Below are 13,218 nucleotides of genomic sequence, written 5' to 3' on the forward strand. Positions count from 1 at the left end.
CTAGATGACTATTTCGACGGGTATTCACAAGATAAGGTATGTTGACAGGTATTCACTAGATGACGATGTTGACAGGTATTCACTAGGATGATTATGTTTGACAGGTATTCACTGGATAGTTATTTATTTGACAGGTATTCACTGGATAACTATGTTGACTGATATTCACTAGATGACTATTTTGACAGGTATTCACTAGATGAATATTTTGACAGGTATTCACAAGATGACTATGTTGACAAATATTCACTAGATAACTATTTTTGACTGATATTCACTGGATGACTTATGTTGACAGATATTCACTAGATCACGATGTTAGCAGGTATTCACTAGATGACTATGTTGACAGGTATTCACTTTGATGACTATTTTGACAGATATTCACTAGATGACTATGTTGACGGGTATTCACTAGATGATTATGTTGACAGGTATTCACTAGATAACTATGTTGACAGGTATTCACTAGATGACTATGTTGACTGGTATTCACTAGATGACGATTTTGACGGTATTCGATGGATTACTATGTTGACAGGGTATTCACTGGATGACTATTTTGACAGATATTCACTAGATGACTATGTTGACAGGTATTCACTAGATGACTATTTTGACAGGTATTGCACTAGATGACTATTTTTTGACAGGTATTCACTAGATGACTATGTGGACGAGGTATTCACTAGATGACTATGTTTGACAGGTATTCACTAGATGACTATTTTGACAGGTATTCACTAGATGACTATTTGACAGATATTCACTAGATGACTATGTTGACAGGTATTCACTAGATGACTATGTTGACAGGTATTCACTAGATGACTATTTGACAGGTATTCACTAGATGATGTTGACTTGATGTTGACTAGGTATTCACTAGATGACTATGTTGACGAGGTATTCACTAGATGACTATGTTGACAGATATTCACTAGATGACGATGTTGACAGGTATTCACTAGATGACTATGTTGACAGGTATTCACTAGATGACTATTTTGACAGGTATTCACTAGGGTATGACTATGTTGACAGGTATTCACTAGATGACTATGTTGACAGGTATTCACTAGATGACTATGTTGACAGGTATTCACTAGATGACTATGTTGACTGGTATTCACACTAGATGACTATGTTGACAGGGTATTCACTAGATGACTATGTTGACAGGTATTCACTAGATGACTGTGTTGACGACGGTTATTCACTAGATGACTATTGTTGACGGAGGTATTCACTAGATGACTATGTTGACAGGTATTCACTAGATGACTATTTTGACAGGTATTCACAGAGATGACTATTTTGACAGGTATTCACTAGATGACTATGTTGACTGAAGGTATTCACTAGATGACTATGTTGACAGGTATTCACTAGATGACTATGTTGACAGGTATTCACTAGATGACTATGTTGACAGGTATTCACTAGATGACTATGTTTGACAGGTATATTCACTAGATGACTATGTTGACAGGTATTCACTAGATGACTATGTTGACAGGTATTCACTAGATGACTATGTTGACAGGTATTCACTAGATGACTATTTTGACAGATATTCACTATATGACTATGTTGACAGGTATTCACTAGATGACTATGTTGACAGGTATTCACTAGATGACTTATGTTGACAGGTATTCACTAGATGACTATGTTGACAGTATTCACTAGATGACTATGTTGACAGGTATTCACTAGATGACTATATTTGACAGGTATTCACTAGATGACTATCTTGTTGACAGGTATTCACTAGATGACTATGTTGACAGGTATTCACTAGATGACGATATTTTGACAGGTATTCACTAGATGACTATGTTGACAGATTTATTCACTTTGATGACTATGTTGACAGGTATTCACTAGATGACTATGTTGACAGGTATTCACTGGATGACTATGTTTTGACAGATGTGACTTCACTAGATGACTATGTTGACAGATATTCACTAGATGACTATGTTGACAGGTATTCACTAGATGACTATTTTGACAGATATTCACTATGATGACTATTTTGACAGGTATTCACTAGATGACTATGTTGACGAGGTATTCACTAGATGACTATGTTGACAGGTATTCACTAGATGACTATGTTGACAGGTATTCACTAGATGACTATGTTGACAGGTATTCACTAAATGACTTATGTTGACAGGTATTCACTAGATGACGATGTTGACAGGTATTCACTAGATATACTATGTTGACAGTTGTGGGTATTCACTAGATGACTATGTTGACAGGTATTCACTGGATGACAGTGTTGACAGGTATTCACTAGATGACTATGTTGACAGGTATTCACTAGATGACGATCTTGACAGGTATTCACTAGATGACTATGTTGACAGGTATTCACTAGATGACTATTTGTTGACTAGATATTCACTAAATGACGATGTTGACAGGTATTCACTAGATGACTATGTTGACAGGTATTCACTAGATGACTATGTTGACAGGTATTTACTAGATGACCATGTTGACAGGTGTTCACTAGATGACTATGTTGACAGATATTCACTAGATGTCTATGTGGACGAATATTCACTAGATGACTATGTTGACAGGTATTCACTAGATGACTATTTGACAGAGTATTCACTAGATGACTATGTTGACAGGTATTCACTAGATGACTATGTTGACAGGTATTCACTAGATGACTATGTTGACAGGTATTCACTGATGACCATGTTGACAGGTATTTACTAGATGACGATGTTGACAGGTATTCACTAGATGACGATGTTGACAGGTATTCACTAGATGACTATGTTGACAGATATTCACTTGATGACTATGTTGACAGGTATTCACTAGATGACTATGTTGACAGGTATTCACTAGATTACTATGTTGACAGGTATTCACTAGATGACTATGTTGACAGGTATTCACGAGATGACCATGTTGACAGGTATTCACTAGATGACTATGTTGACAGATATTCACTAGATGACTATGTTGACAGGTATTCACTAGATGACTATTTTGACAGATATTCACTAGATGACTATGTTGACAGGTATTCACTAGATGACTATTTTGACTGGTATTCACTAGATGACTATGTTGACAGGTATTCACTAGATGACTATTTTGACAGATATTCACTAGATGACTATGTTGACAGGTATTCACGAGATGACTATGTTGACAGGTATTCACTAGATGACTATGTTGACAAGGTATTCACTAGATGACTATGTTGACAGGTATTCACGAGATGACTATGTTGACGGGTATTCACTAGATGACTATGTTGACAGAGTATTCACTAGATAACTATGTTGACAGGTATTCACTAGATGACTATGTTTGACAGGTATTCACTAGATGACGATGTTGACAGGTATTCACTAGATGACTATGTTGACAGGTATTCACTAGATGACTATTTTGACAGGTATTCACTAGATGACTATGTTGACAGGTATTCACTAGATGACTATGTTGACAGGTATTCACTAGATGACTATTTTGACAGGTATTCACTAGATGACTATGTTGACAGGTATTCACTAGATAGACTGATTTTGGCAGGTATTCACTAGATGACTATGTTGACAGGTATTCACTAGATGACTATGTTGACAGATGTTGACTAGATGACGATGTTTACAGGTATTCACTAGATGACTATATTGGCAGGTATTCGCTGGATGACTATGTTGACAGGTATTCACTAGATGACTATGTTGACAGGTATTCACTAGATGACTATGTTGACAGGTATTCACTAGATGACTATGTTGACAGGTATTCACTAGATGATTATGTTGACAGGTATTCACTAGATAACTATGTTGACTGGTATTCACTAGATGACTATGTTGACAGATATTCACTAGATGACGATGTTGACAGGTATTCACTGGATGACTATGTTGACAGGTATTCACTAGATGACTATGTTGACAGGTATTCACTAGATGACTATGTTACAACGGGTATTCACTAGATGATGACTATGTTGACAGGTATTCACTAGATGACGATGTTGACAGGTATTCACTAGATGACTATGTTGACAGATATTCACTAGATGACGATGTTGACAGGTATTCACTAGATGACTATGTTGACAGGTATTCACTAGATGACTATGTTGACAGGTATTCACTAGATGACTATGTTGACAGGTATTCACTAGATGACTATGTTGACAGGTATTCACTAGATGACGATGTTGACAGGTATTCACTAGATGATTATGTTGACAGGTATTCACTAGATGACTATGTTGACAGGTATTCACTAGATGACTATGTTGACAGGTATTCACTAGATGACTATGTTGACAGGTATTCACTAGATGACTATTTTGACAGGTATTCACTAGATGACTATGTTGACAGGTATTCACGAGATGACCATGTTGACAGGTATTCACTAGATGACTATGTTGACAGGTATTCACTAGATGACTATGTTGACAGGTATTCACTAGATGACTATGTTGACAGATATTCACTAGATGACGATGTTGACAGGTATTCACTAGATGACTATGTTGACAGGTATTCACTAGATGACTATGTTGACAGGTATTCACTAGATGACTATGTTGACAGGTATTCACTAGATGACTATGTTGACAGGTATTCACTAGATGACTATGTTGACAGGTATTCACTAGATGACTATGTTGACAGGTATTCACTAGATGACTATGTTGACAGGTATTCACTAGATGACACTAGATGTTGACAGATATTCACTAGATGACTATTTTGACAGATATTCACTAGATGACTATTGTTGACAGGTATTCACTAGATGACTATTTTGACAGGTATTCACTAGATGACTATGTTGACAGGTATTCACTAGATGACTATGTTGACAGGTATTCACTAGATGACTATGTTGACAGGTATTCACTAGATGACTATGTTGACAGGTATTCACTAGATGACTATGTTGACAGGTATTCACTAGATGACTATGTTGACAGGTATTCACTAGATGACTATGTTGACAGGTATTTACACTAGATGACTATGTTGACAGGTATTCACTAGATGACTATGTTGACAGGTATTCACTAGATGACTATGTTGACAGGTATTCACTAGATGACTATGTTGACAGGTATTCACTAGATGATATGTTGACAGGTATTCACTAGATGACTATGTTTCACAGGTATTCACTAGATGACTATGTTGACAGGGTATTCACTAGATGACTATGTTGACAGATATTCACTAGATGACTATGTTGACAGGTATTCACTAGATGACGATGTTGACAGGCCCATTCACTATGATGACTATTTGACACACTAGATGACTATGTTGACAGGTATTCACGAGATGACCCCATATTGACGGGTATTCACTAGATGACTATGTTGACAGGTATTCACTAGATGACTATGTTGACAGGTATTCACTAGATGACTATGTTGACAGGTATTCACTAGATGACGATGTTGACAGGTATTCACTAGATGACTATTTTGACAGGTATTCACTAGATGACTATGTTGACAGGTTATCACTGGAGAGCCATGTTGACAGATGTTGACTAGATTACGATGTTGACAGGTATTCACTAGATGAGTATGTTGACAGATGTTGACTATATGGCGATGTTGACAGGTATTCACTAGATGTCTGTTTTCACAAATAATCACTAGATGACGATGTTCACAGGTATTCACTAGGTGACTATGTTGACAGGTATTCACTAGCTGACTATTTTGACAGGTATTCACTAGATGACTATGTTGACAGGTATTCACTAGATGACTATGTTGACAGGTATTCACTAGATGACTATGTTGACAGGTATTCACTAGATGACTATGTTGACAGGTATTCACTAGATATTGACTATGTTGACAGGTCTTCACTAGATTACAATGTAGACAGGTATTCACTAGATGACTATATTGACAGGTATTCACGAGATGACGATGTTGGCAGGTATTCGCTGGATGACTATGTTGACAGGTATTCACTAGATGACTATGTTGACAGGTATTCACTAGATGACTATTTTGACAGGTATTCACTAGATGACTATGTTGACAGGTATTCACTAGATGACTATTTTGACAGGTATTCACTAGATGACTATGTTGACAGGTATTCACTAGATGACTATGTTGACAGGTATTCACTAGATGACTATGTTGACAGGTATTCACTAGATGACTATGTTGACAGGTATTCACTAGATAACTATGTTGACAGGTATTCACTAGATGACTATGTTGACAGATATTCACTAGATGACTATATGTTGACAGGTATTCACTAGATGACGATGTTGACAGGTATTCACTAGATGACTATGTTGACAGGTATTCACTAGATGACTATGTTGACAGGTATTCACTAGATCACGATGTTGACAGATGTTCACTGGATGACTATTCGACAGGATGACTAGATTTTTGACAGATATTCACTGGATGACTATGTTGACAGGTATTCACTAGATGACTATGTTGACAGGTATTCACTAGATGACTATTTTGACAGGTATTCACTAGATGACTATGTTGACAGGTATTCACTAGATGACTATGTTGACAGGTATTCACTAGATGACTATGTTGACAGGTATTCACTAGATGACTATGTTGACAGGTATTCACTAGATGACGATGTTGACAGGTATTCACTAGATGACTATTTTGACAGGTATTCACTAGATGACTATGTTGACAGGTATTCACTAGATGACTATGTTGACAGGTATTCACTAGATGACTATTTTGACAGGTATTCACTAGATGACTATGTTGACAGGTATTCACTAGATGACTATGTTGACAGGTATTCACTAGATGACGATGTTGACAGGTATTCACTAGATGACTATGTTGACAGATATTCACTAGATGACTATGTTGACAGGTATTCACTAGATGACTATGTTGACAGGTATTCACTAGATGACTATGTTGACAGGTATTCACTAGATGACTATGTTGACAGGTATTCACTAGATGACTATTTTGACAGGTATTCACTAGATGATGTTGACAGGTTATTCACTAGATGACTATTTTGGGTATTCACTAGATGACTATGTTGACAGGTATTCACTAGATGACTATGTTGACAGGTATTCACTAGATGACTATGTTGACAGGTATTCACTAGATGACTATGTTGACAGGTATTCACTAGATGACTATGTTGACAGGTATTCACTAGATGACTATGTTGACAGGTATTCACTAGATGACTATGTTGACAGGTATTCACTAGATGACTATGTTGACAGGTATTCACTAGATGACTATGTTGACAGGTATTCACTAGATGACTATGTTGACAGGTATTCACTAGATGACTATGTTGACAGATATTCACTAGATGACTATGTTGACAGGTATTCACTAGATGACTATGTTGACAGGTATTCACTAGATGACTATGTTGACAGGTATTCACTAGATGACTATGTTGACAGGTATTCACTAGATGACTATGTTGACAGGTATTCACTAGATGTTTACAGAAGATATGTTGACATGTTGACAGGTATTCACTAGATGACTATTTTGACAGGTATTCACTAGATGACTATGTTGACAGGTATTCACTAGATGACTATGTTGACAGGTATTCACTAGATGACTATTTTGACTGGTATTCACTAGATGACTATGTTGACAGGTATTCACTAGATGACTATGTTGACAGGTATTCACTAGATGACTATTTTGACAGGTATTCACTAGATGACTATTTTGACAGATATTCACTAGATGACTATGTTGACAGGTATTCACTAGATGACTATGTTGACAGGTATTCACTAGATGACTATTTTGACAGGTATTCACTAGATGACTATGTTGACAGGTATTCACTAGATGACTATTTTGACAGGTATTCACTAGATGACTATTTTGACAGGTATTCACTAGATGACTATGTTGACAGGTATTCACTAGATGACTATTTTGACAGGTATTCACTAGATGACTATGTTGACAGGTATTCACTAGATGACTATGTTGACAGATATTCACTAGATGACTATGTTGACAGGTATTCACTAGATGACTATGTTGACAGGTATTCACTAGATGACTATGTTGACAGGTATTCACTAGATGACTATGTTGACAGATATTCACTAGATGACTATTTTGACAGGTATTCACTAGATGACGATGTTGACAGGTATTCACTAGATAACTATGTTGACTGGTATTCACTAGATGACTATGTTGACAGGTATTCACTAGATGACTATGTTGACAGGTATTCACTAGATGACTATGTTGACAGGTATTCACTAGATGACTATTTTGACAGGTATTCACTAGATGACTATGTTGACAGGTATTCACTAGATGACTATGTTGACAGGTATTCACTAGATGACTATGTTGACAGGTATTCACTAGATGACTATGTTGACAGGTATTCACTAGATGACTATTTTGACAGGTATTCACTAGATGACGATGTTGACAGGTATTCACTAGATGACTATGTTGACAGGTATTCACTAGATGACTATGTTGACAGGTATTCACTAGATGACTATGTTGACAGGTATTCACTAGATGACTATGTTGACAGGTATTCACTAGATGACTATGTTGACAGGTATTCACTAGATGACTATTTTGACAGATATTCACTAGATGACTATGTTGACAGGTATTCACTAGATGACTATGTTGACAGGTATTCACTAGATGACTATGTTGACAGGTATTCACTAGATGACTATGTTGACAGGTATTCACTAGATGACTATGTTGACAGGTATTCACTAGATGACTATGTTGACAGGTATTCACTAGATGACTATGTTGACAGGTATTCACTAGATGACTATGTTGACAGGTATTCACTAGATGACTATGTTTGACAGGTATTCACTAGATGACTATGTTTGACAGGTATTCACTAGATGACTATGTTGACAGGTATTCACTAGATGACTATGTTGACAGGTATTCACTACTATGTTGATGACTATGTTGACAGGGTATTCACTAGATTCACTATGTTGACAGGTATTCACTAGATGACTATGTTGACAGGTATTCACTAGATGACTATGTTGACAGGTATTCACTAGATGACTATGTTGACAGGTATTCACTAGATGACTATGTTGACAGGTATTCACTAGATGACTATGTTGACAGGTATTCACTAGATGACTATGTTGACAGGTATTCACTAGATGACTATGTTGACAGGTATTCACGAGATGACCATGTTGACAGGTATTCACTAGATTAGATGACTATGTTGACAGGATTCACTATGATGACGGTGTTGACAGATATTCACTAGTATGACTATATGACTGACAGATATTCACTAGATGACTATGTTGACAGGTATTCACTAGATGACTATGTTGACAGGTATTCACTAGATGACTATGTTGACAGGTATTCACTAGATGACTATGTTGACAGGTATTCACTAGATGACTATGTTGACAGGTATTCACTAGATGACTATGTTGACAGGTATTCACTAGATGACTATGTTGACAGGTATTCACTAGATGACTATGTTGACAGGTATTCACTAGATGACTATTTTGACAGATATTCACTAGATGACTATGTTGACAGGTATTCACTAGATGACTATGTTGACAGGTATTCACTAGATGACTATTTTGACAGATATTCACTAGATGACTATGTTGACAGGTATTCACTAGATGACTATGTTGACAGGTATTCACTTGACTATTTTGACAGGTATTCACTAGATGACTATTTTGACAGGTATTCACTAGATGACTATGTTGACAGGTATTCACTAGATGACTATGTTGACAGATATTCACTAGATGACTATGTTGACAGGTATTCACTAGATGACTATTTTGACAGATATTCACTAGATGACTATGTTGACAGGTATTCACTAGATGACTGTGTTGACAGGTATTCACTAGATGACTATGTTGACAGGTATTCACTAGATGACTATGTTGACAGATATTCACTAGATGACTATGTTCACAGGTATTCACTAAATGACTATGTTGACAGGTATTAACTTGATGACTATGCCTGTTGACAGGTATTCACTAGATGACGATGTTAACAGGTATTCAATGGATGACTATGTTGACAGGTATTCACTAGATGACTATGTTTGACAGGTATTCACTGGATGACTATTTTGACAGGTATTCACTAGATGACTATGTTGACAGGTATTCACTAGATGACTATGTTGACAGGTATTCACTAGATGAACTATGTTGACAGGTATTCACGAGATGACTATGTTGACAGGTATTCACTAGATGACTATGTTGACAGATATTCACTAGATGACTATGTTGACAGGTATTCACTAGATGACTTGTTGACAGGTATTCACTAGATGACTATGTTGACAGATATTCACTAGATGACTATGTTGACAGATATTCACTAGATGACTATGTTGACAGGTATTCACTAGATGACTATGTTGACAGGTATTCACTAGATGACTATGTTGACAGGTATTCACTAGATGACGATGTTGACAGATATTCACTAGATGACTATGTTGACAGGTATTCACTAGATGACTATGTTGACAGGTATTCACTGGATGACTATGTTGACAGGTATTCACTAGATGACTATGTTGACAGGTATTCACTAGATGACGATGTTGACAGGTATTCACTAGATGACTATGTTGACAGGTATTCACTAGATGACTATGTTGACAGATATTCACTACAGAGGTATTCACTAGATGACGATGTTGACAGGTATTCACTAGATGACTTTGTTGACAGGTATTTACTAGATGACTATGTTGACAGGTATTCACTAGATGACCATGTTGACAGATGTTCACTAGATGACGATGTTGACAGGTATTCACTAGATGACTATGTTGACAGGTATTCACTAGATGACTATGTTGACAGGTATTCACTAGATGACTATGTTGACAGGTATTCACTAGATGACTATGTTGACAGGTATTCACTAGATGACTATGTTGACAGGTATTCACTAGATGACTATGTTGACAGGTATTCACTAGATGACTATGTTGACAGATATTCACTAGATGACTATGTTGACAGGTATTCACTAGATGACTATTTTGACAGATATTCACTTGATGACTATTTTGACAGGTATTCACGAGATGACCATGTTGACAGGTATTCACTAGATTACAATGTAGACAGGTATTCACTAGATGACTATATTGACAGGTATTCACGAGATGACCATGTTGACAGGTATTCACTAGATGACTATGTTGACAGGTATTCACTAGATGACTATGTTGACAGGTATTCACTAGATGACTATGTTGACAGGTATTCACTAGATGACTATGTTGACAGGTATTCACTAGATGACTATTTTGACAGGTATTCACTAGATGACTATGTTGACAGGTATTCACTAGATGACTATTTTGACAGATATTCACTGGATGACTATTTTGACAGATATTCACTAGATGACTATGTTGACAGGTATTCACTAGATGACTATTTTGACAGGTATTCACTAGATGACTATGTTGACAGGTATTCACTAGATGACTATGTTGACAGGTATTCACTAGATGACTATGTTGACAGGTATTCACTAGATGACTATGTTGACAGGTATTCACTAGATGACTATGTTGACAGGTATTCACTAGATGACTATGTTGACAGGTATTCACTAGATGACTATGTTGACAGGTATTCACTAGATGACTATGTTGACAGGTATTCACTGGATGACTATGTTGACAGGTATTCACTAGATGACTATGTTGACAGGTATTCACTAGATGACTATGTTGACAGGTATTCACTAGATGACTATGTTGACAGGTATTCACTAGATGACTATGTTGACAGGTATTCACTAGATGACTATGTTGACAGGTATTCACTAGATGACTATGTTGACAGGTATTCACTAGATGACTATGTTGACAGGTATTCACTAGATGACTATGTTGACAGGTATTCACTAGATGACTATGTTGACAGGTATTCACTAGATGACTATGTTGACAGGTATTCACTAGATGACTATGTTGACAGGTATTCACTAGATGACTATGTTGACAGGTATTCACTGGATGACTATGTTGACAGGTATTCACTAGATGACTATGTTGACAGGTATTCACTAGATGACTATGTTGACAGGTATTCACTGGATGACTATGTTGACAGGTATTCACTAGATGACTATGTTGACAGGTATTCACTAGATGACTATGTTGACAGGTATTCACTAGATGACTATGTTGACAGGTATTCACTAGATGACTATGTTGACAGGTATTCACTAGATGACTATGTTGACAGGTATTCACTAGATGACTATGTTGACTGGTATTCACTAGATGACTATGTTGACAGGTATTCACTAGATGACTATGTTGACAGGTATTCACTAGATGACTATGTTGACAGGTATTCACTAGATGACTATGTTGACAGGTATTCACTAGATGACTATGTTGACAGGTATTCACTAGATGACTATGTTGACAGGTATTCACTAGATGACTATGTTGACAGGTATTCACTAGATGACTATGTTGACAGGTATTCACTAGATGACTATGTTGACGGGTATTCACTAGATGACTATGTTGACAGGTATTCACTAGATGACTATGTTGACAGGTATTCACTAGATGACTATTTTGACAGGTATTCACTAGATGACTATGTTGACAGGTATTCACTAGATGACTATGTTGACAGGTATTCACTAGATGACTATGTTGACAGGTATTCACTAGATGACTATGTTGACAGGTATTCACTAGATGACTATGTTGACAGGTATTCACTGGATGACTATGTTGACAGATATTCACTAGATGACGATGTTGACAGGTATTTACTAGATGACTATGTTGACAGGTATTCACTAGATGACTATGTTGACAGGTATTCACTAGATGACTATGTTGACAGGTATTCACTAGATGACTATGTTGACAGGTATTCACTAGATGACTATGTTGACAGGTATTCACTAGATGACTATGTTGACAGGTATTCACTAGATGACTATGTTGACAGGTATTCACTAGATAACTATGTTGACAGGTATTCACTAGATGACGATGTTGACAGGTATTCACTAGATGACTATGTTGACAGGTATTCACTAGATGACTATGTTGACAGGTATTCACTAGATGACTATGTTGACAGGTATTCACTAGACTATTTTGACAGGTA

Source organism: Tachypleus tridentatus, chromosome 2 (genome assembly GCF_004210375.1).
Source record: "Tachypleus tridentatus isolate NWPU-2018 chromosome 2, ASM421037v1, whole genome shotgun sequence".
In the NCBI taxonomy this organism is placed as follows: Eukaryota; Metazoa; Arthropoda; class Merostomata; order Xiphosura; family Limulidae; genus Tachypleus; species Tachypleus tridentatus.